The following is a 16,050-nucleotide window of genomic DNA, read 5'->3' as shown; positions in this document are numbered from 1 at the left end:
TGGACTTGCTTTCTTCTCATGTAATATCAGGGCTTCTCCCTCTCTAATGTGGCCTCTCCAGCAAGGTAGCTGGACTTCTTACATTGTAGCTCAGGACTCTCAAAGCGTAAAAGTAAAAGTTGTCAATCTTCTTTAAGGTTTAGGGCTAGGACTAGCATCTGCTTGTTAAAGTGAATCACAGGGCTAATCCAGATTCAGTGTAGAAGAGGAATGCATAAGGTCATGAATACTGGGCAGCTTGTTCATTGGGGGCCGTCTTTAGAGATTAGCTAACATAGTAACTGTTTCTTTTTTCTTTTCTTTTCTTTTTTTTTTTTTTTTTTTTGGAGTAACCATGTTCCCTTTGAGAATCTAAAAACTATGGATTCTCTCTCTAGAAACATGCACATGAACACAGTTATCTGCATAAATGTACACACAATTCTAGTAGAATTTCATGGGATTCATAGTCATGGATTGCTCAGCTTAAGTACCTCTGGTCTAACTCATAAAGTAGGAATTTACTAACTCCTAAGTTAGTGATTTAAATAGTAATTTTATTGTTATAAAATAGCTGAATGGAATTCTATGCTGTAAAATTATTCTATAAAAATTCTATTTAATAAAATTGTTTCAGTTTCTTAGAATGACCATTGAGTTATTTCCTGGTTTTTGTTTTTGTTTTGTTTTGTTTTGCTGTTCAAATAACATTGATTTTCTTGTACATGATGTTTGTATACTTGTCTGTTTCCTTAACACAAATTCCTGGAAATATACCTTATGAAATACCAAAATATACCAAAAGGAGCGGACACTTTTAAGGATTTTTAAGATACTGACTATCTTGTTTCTTATTAAAAACTAAGTGTTTTAAACTTGTGTTACTGAATATGTAAGTTATAAAACATAAAAATAAAATCTCTTACTCTTTTATCATCAGCTTAAAGTGAACATTAGTAATTGTATTATATCTATTCCTGTCCTTTCCCAAACCTCTGCCTCTCCTCCCACTGTCCTGAATTGTGTATCATTCACTTGCCTTGAAAACAAAAGTTTAATATATATACATCCTAAACAATTTATTACTTGTTTTTTTTTGTTTTTTTTTTTTTATTGAGCTATAGAAGCATGATATATATGGTATATAGTTCTCTGTGACTTGTTTCTTTAGGTAAATATTATGTTTCTATAGTATTTGTCCAGAAAGTTGCTTTATAACTCTAGTGCATTTATCTTAACATTTGTGTAATTCTCCATTGTGTTAACATAGCCCTGAATTCTGTGATTTCTTCTGTATTTATTGGCTATCATTATTCTGAAAAGAAAAGCTTTTCTCATCATATACTTGGGTACCCAGAGTATGGTTTATACAGGAAAGGTAGAAAAGATTCTCAGGTCTTTTTATTTATACATCAATTTTCAAAATAATGAAATGATGCTCAGGTAATTTCCTAATATGCTCAATTAGATCTTTTTTTTTTTTTTAAAGATTTGATTTATTTATTTGAGAGAGAGAGACAGAGATAGTGAGAGTGAGAAGCAGGCTCCCACTGAGCAGGGAGCCTGATTGGGGGCTTGATCCCAGGACCCTGGGATCATGACTTGAACTGAAGGCAGACGCTTAAGCGACTGAGCCACCTGGGTACCCCAATTAAGTCTTTATTTTATTGAATTTGTTTTTTAAATTTACATTTATTTATTTGTTCATATGTGAAATTATCAATTTGTAGATTTTTATATGTTTAGTGTGTTTCAGCCCATTGCATTCATTATTATTTTCCCTCCTGTATTTAGAAGCTCTGACATTTGAAAGAATTCTAAATACAGATCTGTACTTAGAAGTTATTAGTTATGTGCATTAGTTTAGGATTGTTATGTCTTCTGAATAAATCTGGATAAATTTTATCATTATAAAATATTTTCTTTTATCTCTAGATAATCCTCTTTGTTTCAGTTACTTAGTTTAACATTGACAGAGTCACACCAGCTTTCTTAATGTTTGTCTGGGATATCATTTTCTACCATTTTACTTTCAACCTGTTTTTCTTTTTATATGAAATTATGTTTTTTTTAAACAAATGGGACCCCTCTCCTTTTAAAATTATTCCAGATTGATAATCTAAGCCTTTTACATGAAGAGTTTAGTCCATTTACATTTAATGTAATTACTGATATGATTAGGCAAAATCATACCATCTCGTTTTTCATTATCTGTTCTTTCTTTTCTTTGTTCTTTCTGTTCTTTTCTTATTTTCCTTTGGATTGAACATTTTTTAGTAGTTGTTTTTTCCTTCTATTAATATTTGGTTCTATTTCAACATTTTTTTTTCCTTTGTGGTTGCTCTGGAGTTTACAATATGTATCATTGATTTACCATAGTCTACTTTAAAATATTTTACTTCACAAACAATGTAAGATTCTTTTAACAGGATAAATTCATTATTTCTTCTCTATCCTTCGAATTTTTGGCCTATATTTTAATGCTCATATTATGAACCTCACAATGTATATTATTATTTTTACTTTATTTTGTTTATTTTAAAAATTATTTTTACTTTAAGTGGTCCATTATCTTTAAGAATTAACATATAATGTATTATTTGTTTCAGAAGTACAGATCTGTGATTCATCAGTCTTACACAATACCCAGTACTCACCACAACACATATTCTCCCCAATTTTCATCACCCAACCACCCCATCCCCCTACCCACCTCCCCCTCCAGCAACCCTTAGTTTCTTTCCTAAAATTAAGAGCCTCTTATGGTTTGTCTCCCTCTCTGGTTTCATCTTGTTTCATCTTTTTCTCTCTTCCCCTATGATCATCTGCCTTGTTTGTTAAATTCCGTATATGAGTGAGATCCTATGATAATTGTCTTTTTCTGAGTGACTTTTTTTGCTTAGCATAATACCCTCTAGTTTCATCCATATCATTGCAAATGGCAAGATTTCAAATTTTTTGATGTGAATATTCCATTGTATATATATTCCACATCATCTTTATCCATTCATCTGTCAATGGACATCTGGGCTCTTTCCATTGTTTGACTGTTGTGGACATTGCTGCTATAAACATTGAGGTGCAGGTGTCCCTTTGGATCACTGCATTTGTATCTTTGGGGTAAATACCCAGCAGTGCAATTGCTTGGTTGTAGGGTATTTTACAGCTTTTTGAGGAACCTCCATACTGTTTTCCAGATTAGACGTACCAACTTGCGTTCCCATCAGTGGTGTAGGAGGTATCCCCTTTCTCTGCATTCTCATCAACACCTGTCATTTCCCGACATGTTAATCTTGGCCATTCTGACTGGTGTGAGATGGTATCTGGTTGTGGTTTTGATTTGTATTTCCCTGATGTGGAGTGATGTTGAGCACTTTTTTATGTTTCTGTTGGCCATTTGTATGTCTTCTTTGCAGAGAGGCCTGTTCATGTCTTCTGCCTCTTTCTTCCTTTGTTTCTTTCTTTCAACATATAATGAATTATTTGCTTCAGGGGTATAGGTCTGTGAATCTTCAGTCTTACACAATTTGCAGCACAAATTGCACCACAATTATGGACACTAGCACATACCCTCCCTAGTGTCCATAACCCAGGCACCCTATCCTTCCTCCTCCACCCCCCAGCAACCCTCAGTTTGTTTCTTGAGATTAAGAGTCTCTTGTGGTTTGTCTCCCTCCCTGGTCCCATCTTGTTTCATCTCCACCCCTTCTTCCCATGATCCCCTGCCCTGCCTCTCAAATTCTTCATATCAGAGAGATCATATGAGAACTGTCTTTTTCTGATTGACTTATTTCGCTTAGTATAATACCCTTTAGTTCCATCCTACTTGCTGCAAATGGCAAGATTTCTGGGTTTTTGATGGCTGCATAGTATTCCATTGTGTGTGTGTGTGTGTGTGTGTGTGTGTGTGTACACACACGTACACGACACATACATGACATCTTTATCCATTCATCTGTTGATGGACATCTAGGTTCTTTCCATAGTTTGGCGATTGTGGACATTACTGCTATAAACATTGGGGTGCACATGCCCCTTTGGATCACTACATTTGTATCTTTAGGGTAAATACCCAGTGGTGCAATTGCTGGGTCATAGGGTAGCTCTATTTTCAACTTTTTGAGGAACTTCCATACTGCTTTCCAGAGCGGCTGCACCAGCTTGCATTCCCACCAACAATGTAGGAGGGTTCCCCTTTCTCTGCATCCTCGCCAGCATCTGTCATTTCCTGACTTGTTGATTTTAGCCATTCTGACTGGTGTGAGGTGATATCTCATTGTGGTTTTGATTTGTATTTCCCTGATGCTGAGTGATGTTGAGAACTTTTTCATGTGTCTGTTGGCCATTTCTTTCTTCTGCCCATTTCTTGATTGGATTATTTGTTTTTTGGGTGGTCTGTTATCTTTTAAAGAAATTCGCAAACAAATATATACATGCACACATACTTAATAGCTTTTTAAAATTAAAAACAATTTTTATCCATCTAGCTCCTCTTTTTGATGTTCTTGCTCTTTATTCCTAATACCAAGCTTCCTGTATTCTTTTTAACCCAAAGAATGCTTTTAGTATTTTTATAGTTCAGCTTTGCTGGTGATGAGTCTATCACCTTTATCTAACTGAAATGTCTTTATTTTCCCTTTATTTTTGAAGGTTATTTTCTCAGCACAGAGAATTCTATGTTGTCTTTTTCTTTTTCTTTTTTTCTTTCTTCAGTTGTTTTTCTGTTGTCTTTTTCAGTTTCATTGTTTCTGGTGGGAAGTTGTCCCTTTGTGTGAAATATTTTTTTTTCTGTTTTTAATATTTTATCTTTGGATTTCAGCAGTTTGACTATATGTCCCAATGTGTGATATTGTTCGTATTTATCTTTCTTAGGTTTTGCTGAGCTTCACAGGTTATTGAGTTAATTTCACTTGTCAGAGTTGGAAAATTCTCAGCCATTGTATCTTCAGACATTTCTTCTGCTTTGTCCTGTCTTATATTTCTGGGATTGCCATTGTGTGCCTTTGATATTCTACAGATCTGGGGTGCTTTGTTCCATTTTTAGTCATTCTTTTCCTCTTTGTGTTTCAGTATGGGTAGTTTCTCATGACTATTATTAAGTTCACTGATTTTTTTTCTTTAGCTGTCTCTTATTTACTCCTACGTCTGTTGAATGCATTTTTCATTTTTTTATAGTATATTTTTTATTTTATTTGGTTCATATTTGAATTTTTTCTTTGCTGAGATTTCCCATATTTTTTTTGAAAAGTTCCCTCTTTTCTATTAAGTAGTTACATAAAATAATTATCCTAATTATTTTAAGGTTCTCATGTGATAATTCCAACATTGGAGTCATTAGTAGCCTGTTTCTGTTGGCTGTTCCTTCTCTAATGTATAAGGCACATTTCTTGTTTTTTTCATATGTTTGTAATCATAGATTATATGGTAAACATTATGTTTGGAACACAGATGAGATTGAAGAAAATATTTGCTACTAAAAAGGAGCACATTTCATACATCTAATATAGAGGATTGAGTCAATCTTGTTTGTAATTGACATTAAATAATTTAGAACCATCATTCTTTTTGCTGGTAAAATTGTTCCATCTTTTGTCCATAAAAGCCCCTTTAAGTTTGATTCAGTTCTCTTTGACATAACTATCTTTGATAGTTTTCTTGCTTTTAGGGAGAAAAAGACCTCTCTTACTCCTCTTGGACACGGCCTTAGCCAGGCCCAGAACCAGCAATTCTCCAAGGATCCTTATTTCTTATTGGAAATAGTATAAGTCTAACATGATAATCTAATTTTGGTATTTTCACTGCAATTTCCATGTTAGCCACTAGGTAATGATAGTGTCACTATTGCCTTTGTCACATGGAGTTCATGATCCCAGCAGAAGATATCTTTTTATTGGAAATCGAAGTGAAAGTTTAGTTTCCTGATTTATAATCATATGCTTATAGATTTTGAAATAAAGCCATAGCTGTGTGGATTCTTAATTTGGGATTTGTGGACCCTATGGAATCTATACATGGTTTTTATGGAAAATTCTCTGAATTTCCTGAGTGTTTAGTTTTAGGCAAAGATAACTCTTACACCTTAGGAAGCACAGTCTTAGACAACTTTTGAATAAAATTGTAGTAAGTATCATGGTTAAAATAAAAGTTTAAGCAAGTAATACAAATGAATGTATTTTCTTCTTCTTTTTTTTAAGATTTTATTTATTCATTTGACAGAGAGAGATCACAAGTAGGCAGAGAGAGAGAGAGTGGGAAGCAGGCTCCCTGCTGAGCAGAAAGCCTGATGTGGGACTTGATCCCAGGACCCTGAGATCATGACCTGAGCTGAAGGCAGCGGCTTAACCCACTGAGCCACCCAGGCACCCTGTATTTTCTTCTTTAGCTAGCATTATTTCTTAATAATGATGTCAAATGAAAACCTAGAGAGGTGCTAAATTTTATATTGTCTATTGGCCTTTTACTAGATGTTTTATTTGAGGTGGCTTACCCATTTTGCTTTTCCCTTCTTTTACCTGCTTATATGGTTTTTCTGCTAGTTGGTGGTAAGATAGCTTTTGGACCCTTTTCTTTTCTTTTTTTTTTTTTTAACTGTTATTCCTTAAATTCTACTCTGATCTAGACAAATGAATATGATTAACATTTTCCTCTCTCACCTTCAGAACTTTTGTGTCTTTCTCCAATGTCAGAACTACCTTGACACTGTTGACTAGAGAAAGGGATAAGCAGTGACTAGTGAAGAGATTTAGAACTTTTTCCCCGTCATACTCTGTGAGGCCTCTAAAACTGAATGTTGTTTTTAAGCTCTGAATACAACTTTAAAAATGATGAAATGATTTATATTGCCTCTCCTTTGTACAGAGAAATTTATTGAGAAATGACATCAACTCAGACTTCCTTTTTCAGTTTTTAAAGAGGCTGTGGCCATTCAAATCACCCCCATAAATTACTTCTAAGTTTTGTCATTAAGAAATTATTAATTAAATATTTAGTATATATGGCCAGCTTAGTAGTTAAAGGTTAAATTTATGGTATAGTATAACTGTCTTGCTTATGTTCTGCTTGAAGGCTTTGTAAATATATATAATCAATATGTGTACTGAACTATTTTACATTGCACCTATGTTATTGTAGATGTTTATAACTGTATCTTGGCTTTTTTTACTCATAAAATGCACACTGTGGCCTTGTTGCAAAATGAAATCTCCAATGTTAATATTATTATTGTTATTTTTAAAGATTTTATTTATTTATTTGACACAGAGAGAGAGAGGGAATGAGCAAGAAAGCACAAATGGGGGAGTGGGAGAGGGAGAAAGGAGCCCAACCCATTCCCAGGACCCTAGGATCATGACCTGAGCTAAAGGCAAACGCTTAACTGACTGAGCCACCCAAGCATCCCTCCGACTTTAATATTATTCCTTTGGGACTTGATTAGTGATTGTTTCTAAGATGTTGTGGTTTAAACTGTGAGCTGTCTGTAGTCCTAAGTGTTGGTATCAAGTTTTGTTGTGCTTTTTATCTGTAGGTAATTGTTACTTTGATCTTGACTTAGGTTTTTGAGGCTTTTGAGGTTTTCTCTATCTCCTTTTTTTGCATGATGGTATTAGCATGATTTCTGTATTGGTGGACCACCATGGAACAAGCATGTTACTTAGAGTTATAAGAATTGGATCTTAGACTCCTTGTTTTTCCAATTTACTTTTTTCTTATTTGCCCAGTGGGGGTTCCAATACCTTCCTTACAAGTTAATTGTAAAGCTTTAATAAAGTGATGTTTGTGAAAGACCCAGATACATAGTAATAATCAATTAATGGTGAGTCTGTGAGTCATGACCTTTATTTTCCCCCTTAAAAAAGAAAGTTCTCTATAGGTGAATTTAATCTAAACATGTTACTTTATTAATTAATAGCATTTTATAAGGTGTTTCCCATAAGTTGTCTGTTCATTGCAAGCCTCTCAACTAAATTCTAATTGGAATGTTATTGAAGTTTTAAAAGTACTTACAGCTATAAATTTTTTTCTTATGAGGAATTTAAGACCATTTAAGCTAAGCCATTTATTTTTTCCAGTGAGGAAGCTGAGTCATGGAGATCTTCAGTGAGGCATTTCAGGTTCTACACCTGGAGGTGGTTCTCCTCATCTGGGGTTTTCTCTCTAATGGAACAGGACTCGGTAGAAGATGTATAAGAGCATCGACTTAACATTACGAACAGTGATGCTTCTTTTGTGTCTACTGCCCTAATGAAGTTTCAAATGTAGATAAGTCTAATGCTTATGCATATAGTATGTTTCCCAGACAAATGCAAGAGTAGTGATAGGATTTTAAGGGTTCCACCATAGCTAAGAACATCACTTGTAGTGAGGTAGTTTTCTCTGATTTTTTTTTCCCCTGCTTGGCAACATTTGTCCCAGGTGCTCTAATCAGAGTGTTGTAATTTAGATAACTAAATTTAGAATATTTAAGTCAGAGAACAAGATACTATTTTATTATCTTTACACACACTCAGAATGAATATGGGGTGCATTCCCACATTGAGACGTGAATTTGACAAGGAGAAACAGGGGAAGGAAGGGGTGGCTCCAGCTCTGGGAGAGGGTGCCTCTGTGCTGTTACCCACAGACTCTTTTTTATATGGCAGATTGGATAAAGGCTTTTCACTACTCATTTTTGTTGGAGCTTTTTCTTTGTTTCTAAAATTTGTGTAAGTATTGACATTCATAGAACTGCAACTCTTCTCATTTATGTAGCTACCTCTTACTCAGACAGGTGAATCTTTTGTGGTTTGGTTATACCTTCTCAATAAAATTGACAATAGTGATAATAAGTCATAATTATCAGGCATTTAATGTATGTAGCATATTCCTGGCAGTGTGCTGTAAATGAGAGTTTTCCTATTTTTAATTATAACTGTTCTAATATATTTTTGTGTACTTCAAGTAATTTTGAAATGCTAAAGCATATATTAATCACATCCTAGTTTGTAAAAGATGAGATCTCTAGAAACTAATTTATAAAATTGGTTTCTCTTATGGTTGTTTATTATTGATCAAAAATTTTGGAAAAGCCCGAGTCGCTTCTGATCAATTACTATAAATATCTAAAGTGTGCTGACGGGTTATGTGTTAGAGAGAACTGAATATTGAGGAAACACTAAATGTGTATTGGTGAATGTAACCTTTAGACTTGACTGGATTAGACATCTTCACTACTTATTCCATCTCTTTATAAAGCTCCTTATATTTTCTTCTTGCATATAATAGGTTCCAGGTTTGATAACCGTGGGGACACTGTGAAGACTGAAATCATGTGTGTTCTATCACTTTTAAGGCAGTCCTCTCTTTAATTTCACAAGACAGGCTTGAAAACCAGAAGTAACCTAACTCCAAAATTGGCAGTAAATCCTCCGACAGGGAAAGGTGACGTACTATGTAATAAATTCCTTTGTTGAAAAAGAGATGTTGCAATACTGGAAACTGAAGTACCAAATGTTTCCTTTTAAATTTGGAAAGGCCTTTCCTCATTACTTATCTGTCCCTGTGGACTTCTAACAGGGGATGTGTTGAAAGATTTTTCAGATGCCCACTAGCCACAGTGAGAGTGAATGGCAGCATTTATAAGACGACATAAATACTTCACAATCATCGGTAATCCTTGGAGATGTGTGGTGTGCCAGTGGTACTGAATGTGAGCTTTTGTTGCCGCTGATCCTGTACTCATGTATGCAGGCTGCCCGGGAATGTGGGTTATGTCTCTTCTGTAAATGCAACTTCATTTTCCCCCTCTGGGGGCTCTTTGTATTAGAACTGAGGTTAGAGTTGTTTAGAAGAAATAAAGTCTCCCAAAAAAGAGCAATATCTGTGAGATTAAGAGTTATACTTTAAAATCCTAATCTCGCTTTGAGGTCCTGTGGAGGAATTATAATCTTCTGCCATTTGAACACTATATTAAAACTCTACCTTTGAAAACTGCATAAAAAATTGGATACATAATGTTCTTTTAATTATTGTACTGTCACTATTAAATTGAGACAAAGATAAAAAAGGATTAAAAATTGTCTTGAAATGATGACGATATATCTTAAATGTCAGCCAAGAGCTGATAAAGTTTTATTTCTCTGTCCTTATTGTAAACACTTCAGTTTGTTACTTAACTTTTGGAACTAAAGCATGATTTGACAACAGGATTTTTGGGGGCTATTACGTATGCTTTTTTTTTTTTTAAGAGAGGAAGAGGGATGGAGGCTTCCAGAGGAAGAGAGAGAATCTCAAGCAGGCTCCATGCCCCGTGCAGAGCCTGGTGTGGGACTTGATCTCACAGCCCCTGAGATCATGACCTGGGCCAAAATGAAGAGTTAGACACTTAACAGACTGAGCCTCCTAGGCACTCCTGTGTTTGCACATTTTTAATTATCTTAGTTTGAAGGCTGCCATTTATCACTAGAGCTGAAGTGAAAATACTAAATGTGTGATGAAGGTTAGATGAATAAAACACATGTAGCACTCATTAGTTCAGTCTCCCTTACCAACTCTTGAACTCAGGTATAGGGAAGTAAGTCAGTGGGACCAAATCCTGTTATGGGAGACTCTGTGTTGCTCTTTACTATCTTGCTGTAAGAGAAAGTACTGTGATACAGGAGTGTAATATTAAAGTCAGGCAATAAACCTGTTGGGGGGAAAATGGCATTTATTAGAGAAATTAGGGAAAATAATAAGAATAAATAACAAACAAAAATCATGCATAGCCCATAATTCCTGGATAATGGTAATTAAAATGTTTTCTGCTAGACTAAGAGAGACTTTTTCATATTATTATTTTTTTTGTTTTGATAATGAAATGTTTACTTGGGTCATCATTTTGCCTCTGTGTGAAGGCTCAGCTTGCTTTGAGGCAGTAGCCTTCAGAATAGCAAATCAAAGGCTAAACTCCTTTTTAACTATATTCTAGGCTCTCAGGATGATGGTCAGGCTAGCTGAGGATCACCTTCTCATAATAGAAGAAAAATACAGAGACTAGATTGAGGACAAGAAAATGATAGAAAATGGTTTTCCTTTAAGAAGGTTATTATCCTCGGGACGCCTGGGTGGCTCAGTGGGTTAAGCCGCTGCCTTCTGCTCAGGTCATGATCTCGGGGTCCTGGGATCGAGTCCCGCATCGGGCTCTCTGCTCAGCAGGGAGCCTGCTCCCCCCCGCCCCCCGCCTGCCTCTCCGTCTACTTGTGATTTCTCTCTGTCAAATAAATAAATAAAATCTTTAAAAAAAAAAAAAAGAAGGTTATTACCCTCATTGTAGTATTAAGTGCTTACTAAGGGTCCAACCCCACACTCAGTGTTTTATATGCATTGTTTCATGTTGTCCTCACAATAGCTCCATGAAGTAGCTGCTACTTGGATTTCTCATTTTACTGCTGAAGAAACTAAAGCGTAAATGAAGAGTTCCAAAGTCACTCAGCTGGATTTAAACATGAATCTGGCTGTAACATAAAAATTCATAGAAAAAGGCACCTAGGTGGCTCAGTTGATTGAGCATCTGACTCTTGGGCTCAGGATCCTGATCTCAGGGTGGTGAGATCAAGCTCTGCATAGGGATTTACGCTTAGCGGGGAGTCTGCTTAAGACTCTCTTTCCAGGGAGCCTGGTGGCTCAGTGGGTTAAGCTGCTGCCTTCGGCTCAGGTCATGATCTCAGGGTCCTGGGATCGAGCCCCACATTGAGCTTCCTCCTCTCTCTCTGCCTGCTTGTCATCTCTCTCTGTCAAATAAATAAATAAAATCTTTAAAAAAAAGACTCTCTTTCCCTCTCCCCTGTGCCTCTCCCTACTAAAAAAAGTACTCTTAAATATTACTCTTAAATATGTAAGGCTCTACTTTTCAGGCATCATAAAAGATTTATTTTAATCAAAATGACTTTCATTTATTCAAATAAATTAAGAAATTTGGTTGGTTGGTAGCTATTAAATATATCATGGGTTTTCCAGAATAACTCAGTGAAAATATGTGCTTAGACCAAATAATCTTTTTCATGTATTCCTGCTAATGATATCTGATAAATATACCTGCTTGAACTCATCACAGATTATATTTGACTAAGTGCAGTTTTGTTTGAATTGGGGAAGTAGCTAGAAGTTGTCATGTTTCAGTGTAAAGCTTCCTGAGCCATTTTCTACTTCAGCACATAGCTCTGTATATAGATTAAGAATGGATTTGGCCCAAATGTCCACTGATAGATAAAAGGAAAAACAAAATCATATATATAAAACAATGAATATTATTTAGACTTAAAAAGGAAGGAAATTCTGAAACGTGCTGCAATATGAATAAGCCTTGAAGACATTATGTTAAATAAAATAAGTCACAGAAGGACAAAAATGTATACTTCTAGTGATATGATGTATATAGAGTATCACATTCATAGAGATGGAAGGTAGGATGGTGGTTGTGAGGATTGGAGGGAGAGAGGAAATGGGGAGTTGTTGAATGTGCGCAGAGTTTCAGTTTGGGGAAGATGTAAAGTTCTAGAGGTAGATGGTGGTTATGGTTGTACAGCACTATGAATGCCACTGAATTACACACTTAAAAATGGTTAAATGGTAAATCTTATGTTTATATATATTATGCCAAAAGGAAAAAATGAAAAAAAAAAAAAAGAATGCATTTGGGCTTAAAAAAGAGAACTCAATTACAGTGGTTTAAACAGATAGTTTTTATTCTGTTTCAATTTAGATCTCATGTAACAGGAAACCTGGAAGTAGCCTGGGGCTCATTGGGCTACCCAACAATGTTGCCTGGTACCTGGTCTGTCCTTTCTCTTCTACATTCCTCCGTGGGTATGCCTTCCTGCTCTTTTATGTCACCTGACAGTCACAGGATGGATGCTGTACCTCATTTAGCTGTGCAGGTGCAGGCATGGGAAGATAGATTTAGTCAGATGAGAGGGACATTTAATGTAGTGCTCCCTGACTATTCCTGTGCTCCTCCATATTTCCTAGCCCCATAGTTGCTGCCTGAGACCATGTGACTATTTCTGGCCCCTGGACTGAAATGGATATGATATGTGTGACTTCCAGGTCCTGGATGGCCCTCTTATTCTGGAGGAGGTATGATCCAGGAGGTGCAGTTACAGACTAATCAGCCTAGGTTTGTTCCTACGTTGCTCTGTGGAGCACATTCTCTGGTGACCCAAGTACAACCTGTAACATTAATGAGAATTATATTTTTGTTATGTTAAGGCACTGAGGTTTGGGTTTTTTGTTTTGTTTTGTTTTGTTTTTGTTTTTGCAGCCTCATTTAGTACTTTTGACCAATACTCAAGGGTGGACTTCTGCCAGACAAGTTTGATGAAGTAAGGGAAATATGGAAGCTTTCAGGAATAAGAGAATGGATATAAGTTGGTGAAGCATTGGAATTTTATTAGCTGGATAAGGAAGTAGGTGAGGCCCCAGGAGAAGTTCAGGACAGTTTAAAACCAACAGAATTAATAGATGGCAGTTTTGTTGAGGTTGAGGTTGAGGTTTTGTTGGAATTAAAGTGCCCAAGAGGTGAGCTGGAAAGATGGGAGGGATGGGATGATTGCAGTTGAGACTGTGGAGGAGGTAATGTTATTGATAATGACATAGTTATGGGAGTGAATATATGAGGTAGTATGGATAACTTGAAGAGAGGATATCAGAGAATCTAGATGCCAAGGTGTTGGGAGAATCATCTATGTAAATATTAAAAGCAGCAGGAATTGGGGCGGCTCAGTCAGTTAAGCGTCTGCCTTTGGGTCAAGTCAGATATAAGGGTCCTAGGATTGAGACTCACGTTGGGCTCCCGCTTCTCCTGCTCTCCCTGCTTGTACTTCCTCTCTCTCTCTATGTCAAATAAATAAAATCTTTTTAAAAAAATCAGCAGAATTAATGATAAGAAGTAGTCTTGGAAAGGGTAGAAGTAACCTGGGAGCTAAAATCTCAAAAGGAATGAATTTGTCATTATATGTCTGAACAGTAACTGATTCTAGGTTGAGAAGTTATTTTCTGTTTATTGACTTAGCATCTTTAAGATGTTAGTTTTCTGGCCTCTTTTGTTGGTTGGGAACGTATCAGTTAAATTTTTAATTTCTTTGTAGGTGATCCTTCTTTATGATCATTTTTTATTTTTATATTTTTATAAAAATAAAAATCAGTTTTTATTTTTATATTTATATTTTTTATTTTTTAAAACAGATTTTATTTATTTATTTGAGAGAGAGATTTAGAAAGCATGAGTTGGGGGTGGATAAAGGGAAAGGGAGAAGCACTCTCCTCACTGAGCAGGGAGCCCAATGTGGGGCTTGATTCCAGGACCCTGAGATCATGACCTGAGCCACCCAGGGACCCTATGATTAGTTTTTAATTATCTTTGGTTCAGAGTTTCACTATGGTATACCTAAGGATGTGTTTGTTGTTACTCATCTTTTGAACACTGTATGCATCTTCAATTTAAGAATTTCCTTGTAACTTAAATTCTGGAAACTCTTATTCATTTTCTCTTCAAATATATTAGTACTCCCTCACCCCATTCTTTCTTTACTCTATTTCAAAATGCCTATTAATCTGTTGGATATTCTCATTTTATACTCTAGGCTTCTTAATGCCTTATTTTCCTTCTCTTCATCATCCTAGGGTGCTTTTTAGGTCTCCCACCAATAGGTATACATTTTATTTTTCTCTTTTCATTGAGTTTCAAACAATTTTCTTCTAATTTGAAGAGTTTCATTTGGTGCCTTGAAAAATCCACATACCTCCCCCTGGCACCTGCTACCAGATTGCTCTGTTTTTTAAATTTATGATCTCTCTTCTTTTTAATCTTTGTACTACAAATTTTTCTATTATAGGGATAGTCAAATTACAAATAATGGGCCAAATCTAGCCTGTGGCCTATAGTTGTACAGCCCATGAGCTAAGAATGATTTTTAAATTTTTAAAGAGTTGTTATAAAAGTAAAAGAAGAATATTTGACAGAGATATGTAGACTATACAACCTAAATTACTTTTATCTTTTTTTAACAATAGGATTGTCCCCATTTTTTCTAGTACTAGTTCTTTGTTTGATAATCCTTCTATTTTTACATCTCCTCATTCCATCTTATAAGTGTGTGCGTGTGTGTGTGTGCATGTGCACACATGTATGGTTTGTAATTTTTTATTGTGAATTTATCTTTGTTGTGAGTTTTGAAAGGTTTAGGATCCCCACAAGAGAAAAGATGTATTATAATTCTCACAAGAGAGGAGACATATTATAATTCTGAAATCTTTGAGTGGGGGGCATATTGGAGTCTCAGAAATAGGAAGCACACTTGGGAAGGAGTGAGCTGAGACTGGGCTTAGGGTTGGGAATAGTGGGAGATGACTGGGCCATGGAGAGTGACTCATAGTGGACTATGGGAATGACCAGGGTGGTTCCTAATAAATCCAGGGTTCTCATCTAAATCCTCATGGTTGATCTGTAAGATACACAATGAAGGCATGGCATCTGGACTGGCCAGAATGACAGTTGACTGAATACTCAGTAGTTAAGTAGGGGTCCAACACCACTGGGGATATCTGACATTATGCAACAGTGGGCCTGCTAACTGCTGTGCACTCTGGGCCTAGCACCAAGTGGGTGCTTAGCAACAATCTGGTGAGTGAGTAGATGGGAAAAGAAATCAAGTCAACATTTTGGGGACTGGTAAGTACCAGGTAGCTGTCTGTTGCCCACCTTTGCCTTAGACTACTAACAAGATAGGAAGAACCTGGTAGTTGTTTTGTATATTATCTTGGATTTTACATAAACAGTTATGTTATCTGCAAAGCAGTTTTACTTCTTTCTTTCTGATCTTTATGCCTTTTATTTCTTTTTCTTGCCTTATTACAGTGGCTTGAACTTCTAGAATATTTTTGAATAGGAGTGATAAAAGCAGGCATCAATCATTACCTTGTTTCTGATCTTAGGGAGAAACAATTCAGTTTTTCACCGTTGAGTATGATGTTAACTATAGGTTTTTTGCAAATGCTCTTTATTTGTGGAAATTGATCATTAAATTTAGAGGCTTGTTCAGATTCAGGTATAAATTT

The 16,050-nt window shown here is 35.8% G+C and overlaps 1 protein-coding gene across 5 annotated transcripts in view; it reads left to right on the top strand.

Moving 5' to 3' along the window:
- The window catches only part of TASP1 (taspase 1), a 283,764-nt gene that overhangs the window by 135,332 nt on the left and 132,382 nt on the right, over positions 1-16,050 (top strand). The gene's annotated exons all lie outside the window — the stretch shown is intronic.

This window comes from Neovison vison, chromosome 8 (assembly GCF_020171115.1).
Source record: "Neovison vison isolate M4711 chromosome 8, ASM_NN_V1, whole genome shotgun sequence".
Taxonomy (NCBI): domain Eukaryota; kingdom Metazoa; phylum Chordata; class Mammalia; order Carnivora; family Mustelidae; genus Neogale; species Neogale vison.
The sequence above is the reverse complement of the archived record's forward strand: the minus strand, read 5'-3'. Positions and strand labels throughout refer to the sequence as shown.